The sequence below is a fragment of the Camelina sativa genome, chromosome 9 (assembly GCF_000633955.1).
Source record: "Camelina sativa cultivar DH55 chromosome 9, Cs, whole genome shotgun sequence".
NCBI classification, from domain to species: Eukaryota; Viridiplantae; Streptophyta; class Magnoliopsida; order Brassicales; family Brassicaceae; genus Camelina; species Camelina sativa.
This window is the reverse complement of record NC_025693.1, coordinates 28,043,753-28,049,752: the sequence shown is the minus strand read 5'-3', so window position 1 is coordinate 28,049,752 and position 6,000 is coordinate 28,043,753.

Sequence of the window (6,000 nt, the reverse complement as noted above, 5' to 3'; positions counted from 1 at the left end):
TAATCTGCTGACATCTGTTTCATCCATAACAACTGAGTACAACAACTTCCCATTGCTATATACTCTGATTCAGCTGTAGATATAGACACTGAATTTTGTTTCTTGCTTAACCATGCTATGAGATTATTACCCAAAAAGAAACATCCTCCACTAGTACTCTTTCGATCTGTCACACTTCCTGCATAATCAGCATCACAATACCCAACTAAACCCTGATTAGAGCCTTTAGAATACCAAATTCCAAAATCAACAGTCCCTCTTACATATTTAATGATCCGCTTGACTGCTTCTAGATGTGATTGTTTTGGATTCGACTGATATCTTGCACACATTCCAACACTGAAACTCAAATCTGGTCTACTAGCAGTGAGATATAACAAACTTCCTATCATTCCCCTGTACTGCTTGACATCTACTTCCTTTCCATCAATGTCCTTTGACAATTTCAGAGATGTGCTCATAGGTATCTTGGCTTCTTTACACTTATCCATCTGAAATTTCTTCAGAAGCTGCCTTGCATAAGTACTTTGTGAAATGAACGTTCCTTGATCAGACTGAGTAATTTGTAGTCCCAAAAAGTACTTGAGTTCGCCAACCATACTCATCTCGAATTCTTGTGTCATGTTACCCACAAAAGCATCCACTAGCTTCTTAGATGTACTACCAAAAATAATATCATCAACATAAATCTGAACCATCATGATGTCATCATCTTGTTCTAAGACAAACAAGGTCTTGTCAACACTTCCTCTAGCATAACCTTTCTCCATAAGAAAACTAGTTAGCCTTTCATACCAAGCCCTTGGAGCTTGCTTTAACCCATAAAGAGCTTTCTTCAATTTATAAACATAATCTGGCTTGATAGGATCCTCAAACCCTTTGGGTTGTTCAACATAAACTTCCTCCTGTAAAATCCCATTCAAAAAAGCACTCTTGACATCCATCTGAAAAACCTTAAAGTTTAGGATACAGGCCATTCCTAGAAACAACCTAATTGACTCTAGTCTTGCAACTGGTGCGAAGGTTTCTTCAAAGTCTATCCCTTCAATTTGTGTATATCCTTGTGCTACCAATCTAGCCTTATTGCGAACCACAACACCACTTTCATCAATTTTATTCTTGAAAATCCATTTGGTACCAATGATATTCACATCTATTGGTCTTCGCACTAGCTCCCACACATCATTCCGTTCGAACTGTTCAAGCTCTTCTTCCATAGCAATAATCCAAAAATCATCTTGAACAGCTTCTACATGATTCTTTGGTTCAATCATCGACACACAACACTCATAGAACACTGTCTCCAAAACTGTAAAGTAACTTGTCATCTTTTGGAAATCGATTTTAACTCCTCTAGTCTTCATCTTTTCATTCAAATCTCCAATAACATCAGATGCTGAATGATTTTTGTGAACAAGTTGTAATCCTTCTGGTTTTGAAACAGGCACTTCTACCTCAGATTTATCATATCGTGTCTTAGTTGCAACTACTGGTTCTGTATCACTATCTGAATCATCATCATTGCCCACAGAACCAGACCTGTCATCAAACACAACATTAACTGATTCCATTATGACACCAGTCCGTTTGTTATAAACCCTGAATGCGGTACTACTCTCTGCATATCCAAGAAACATGCCTTCATCACTTCTAGAATCGAATTTCCCGAGATAATCTTTATCATTCAAGATATAACACTTGCAGCCGAACACATGAAAGTAACTCAGATTCGGCGTCTTGCCCTTCCATAACTCATATGGTGTCTTAGTCGTGTTTCTTCTTACATAAACTCTGTTAATTATATAACATGCAGTATTTAAAGCTTCAGCCCAGAATTTTTTAGGAACCTGATTTCCATGTATCATTGCCCTTGCCATTTCCTGAAGAGTTCTATTCTTCCTCTCAACAACCCCATTCTGTTGTGGTGTTCTTGGTGCTGAATACTGATGTACAATCCCTTGTTGCTCACAGAAATCTTTCATAGCCTCATTCTGAAATTCTCCACCATGATCACTCCTTATCTTTTTTATTCCTCCTCTTTCATTCAGTAATTGTAGAGCTAGAATCTTGAAACTGTCCACAGTATCAGATTTCTCTCGTATAAATCGAACCCAAGTGTACCTGGAATAGTCATCAACCAACACAAAAACATACTTCTTTCCTGCTAGACTTTCAACCTGCATTGGTCCCATCAAATCCATGTGAATCAAATCCAGAACCGATTTGGACTGAACATCCGGTACCTTTTTGTGCTGAATTTTAACCTGTTTTCCATGATTACACGGTCCACACACCATATTGTCTTCTCCTTTAAGTTTTGGTACTCCTCGTACTATCTCTTTGTTCACAAGGATAGTGAGATTCCTTGTATTCATATGCCCTAGTCGCTGATGCCAAAGATCAATACTGGCTTTAGCACTGAAACACTTAATAGGCTCCATTTCCCACATATAGCAGTTGTTTCCAGATCTTACACCATACAACTTGACATTCCCTGCCTCATCTATAGCTTTGCAGTCAACTTTTGTGAACAACACAGATAAGCCTTCGTCACAGAGCTGGCTTATACTTATCAAGTTAGCTCTCAGTCCTTGTACTAAGTATACATTCACAAGTTGTGGAAGCTCAGCATCACATGTTGTACCCTTGCCTTGAATAAAACCATGACTCCCATCTCCAAAAGTCACTGTACCTCCTTTTAATTTCTTGACATGTTGTAGGTTACCCTTGGTTCCAGTCATATGCCTTGAGCAGCCACTATCAAAAAACCAAGGTTCTGAGTCAACTTGTTCTTTAGTAATCATTGCCATGCTGCACCTGAATCCTGATCCAGAAGCCACTTTTAAATTCGATTGATATAAATCAGTTTTCTTCATCCACACTTGTCTTCTTATCCCATTCCAGAAAAACCTTCCTTGACGTTTTAGTGTACCCACTTTTTCCCAAAATTTGTAACAAAATCGCTTGTAGTGTCCAACCTTTCCGCAAAAATAACATCCCATAGTCTCTCTAGACACGCTCGAGGTTGTTTCCTTCTCAGACTGATATACTCCAGCAGACACAAACTTAGTCAATTGTGACTTTGCTCCTCCATTATCTGTAAACCCAAGCCCTTTATGAGTCTTCTCAGTTCTTCCATAACTCAAGATTTTATCAAGTTGCTTGGTGCCTGCAAACATATGTATCTTCCTATGCTGCTGATCCAAATCTGATTGTAATTGTGAAGTTTTTTCTTTTTCTTTACACAGCTGCTCTTCTAGTTTGTCAGCTTTCGCAGATAACACCAACTTTTCTTTCATCAAAACTAGTGAGTCTTTAGCAATCTTCTTCTCATCCTCTAATTCATTTTGTAAAGTCACGATCAGTTCCTCAAGACGAAGTTTTTCCTTTATTAATTCTTGGTTCTCCTTTCCTAGAGTTATGAGTGTGTCTCGTACTTCTTTGTAACTCTGAACAATGTCAAGAATCTCTTCCCCTTCTGATTCTGAATCAGTTACTTCTTCCCCATTCTCAAACTTAGTGATTCCGACCATTGCCACCAGATTAATAAGCTCTTCCTCGCTACTGCTATCATCATCTGATTCATTCTCAATACTGATCATGGACTTCTCTTTCTTGGTTTTAGAATTACTCACACATAAATCATGTGTATGTCCAGTACCTTTGCAAATTGTGCACTTTGCTTCTCGTATCTTGCTTGAAGGACATTCTCGAATAAAATGTCCATATCCTTTACACTCATGACACTGCATATCAGCTTTTCTGTCTTCACTTGTTCTTTTGAATAAGGTAGTTTTCTTTTGTCCTTGACCCTGTTCAATCCTTCTCAATGCTCGATCAAACCTTCGTACCAGCAGACTTACAGTATCCTCCTCTCCTTGACCAGTCGTATCTTTGCTTGCAGTTAAGGCTATGCCTTTTGGTTTCTTGATTCCGTTCAGCTCCATCTCATGTGCCTGTAACATTCCAACCACTTCACCATAGCTGAGATTATCCAAGTCATGAGATACAGTTAAAGCTGTCTTATACCCCATGAACCTAGATGGAAGACATCTTAGAAACTTTTTAATTAATTTCGGGTCTTTATAGGTTTTTCCTAGGGTTAAGGCCTCTTGTGCTAATGCACTCAACTTGGAACTGAAATCTGAGATCGACTCATGATCCTCCATCTTTAGGTTCTCAAATCTTGATGCTAACATGTCTTTTCTTGAGCTCTGCACTTTGGTGGTGCCTTCATAATGGATCTGGAGGATATCCCATGCTTCTTTTGCTGTTTCGCAACCCTGAATCAAATCGAACTGCTTCCTCCCAACACTGCAATGAATTGCACTTAAAGCTCGCGAGTTATATTTCGATTTCTTTTGTTCTTCATCAGTCCATTCTGATTCGGGCTTTGGAATTCTCTTTCCTGATTCATCTTTGATCGTAGGTTCTTCCCACTTTTCCAGAACAGTTTTCCACGCAAGTCGATCAATGCCTCCTATTATGGACTTGATCCTTGACTTCCAAAATCCATAATTTCCATCATCCAAAACCACCTTATTGTTGTTGATCAGATCTCCGTAGCTCTCCATCTTGTCCGCAGGAACTCACCCGTAATATTTTGAACAAGTGCCGCTCTGATACCAATTGAAAGTATGAGAACTTGTGATCTAATCAATGTAACAAAGGTTTCTTTTAAACTTCTCTTTGATTGATAGAAAATCTGTTTACAAGTTTGTTCTAAACAATTTTCTAATCTCTCAAGACTCTTCTAAAAGAACCCTCACGCTCTCTCTCTAAGTTCTTAGCTCTTCTTATTTCTTAAAGACTAAAACTTAGAAGCTAGGTTAACTTTTCCTTGTTTGTGCTAAGACTTACAATTAGCCTTTGCACCCTATTTATAGAACTAAGACTTCTCCTATTCTAAACCTAATAGGATTTGGACAATTTCCTTTTTCTTTATGATATAGGAAATTTCCCTCTTTATGTTTACATTCCTATTGTAAACATGAAACTCTTTGTTCTTCTAGAAGCTTCTCGCACCTTCTACTCTTGTATAATTCTTTTAGCTTGTTAAACACCGACATAATCTTCCTGATGTTCTGTTCTTGAATCAGTACTCTGTTCTTCTGAAGTAGTTCATCCTTTGAACACATGTTACATCTTCAATTTTGACTATCAACACCAAAACATGGACATGCTCAAAGTCTATAATAATACTATGGCAATTATATAGAAAGATGAATGTTGTGTTGTATTCCAATGAGAAGAGTATTACAATATATATACAATGTACAGAGGAGACATTAGGTTAATATGATTTACATCCCTATCCTTTCCTTATATATCTCTTATATGCCCCCGCAAGATGGAGGAGCTTTCGTGACTCCAATCTTGGAAACGACCTCTTGAAACCGTGATGTTGAAAGTGGCTTTGTTAGGGGATCAGCAAGTTGATCATGAGTAGATATATGAGCGACGCGTAGTGTACCAGCCTGGACATTATCTCGAATGAAATGATAGTCCAAGGCAAGATGTTTCATCCTGGAGTGAAAAATGGGATTTGCAGCTAAGTGTGTAGCACCCAGGTTATCACAGTAAATGACTGGACTTGCAGGTACCCGAAGTCCCAGTTCTTGTAGAAGGGAGATGATCCACCGAAGTTCAGAAGCCGCATTAGCAACCGCCCTGGTGGCTGAGCCACGTATACCTCATCATGAAGCCGACCCTGCAAGAAGGCATTATTTACATCAATCTGTTTGATGTGCCAGCCCTCGTTAACTGCAACCTGTAGTACTGCGCGAATGGTTGTAGATTTGATTACAGGACTAAAAGTATCCGTGTAATCATGTCCCGGTTGTTGATGAAAACCACGGGCAACTAGTCTCGCTTTATAGCGATCAATCGAACCATCCGGGAGATACTTTATAGTAAAGATCCACTTGCAACCAACAACATTCTTAGCCAGGGTGGGGGGAACCAATTCATGTGTGCCATTGCGGATTTGAGCATTTACTT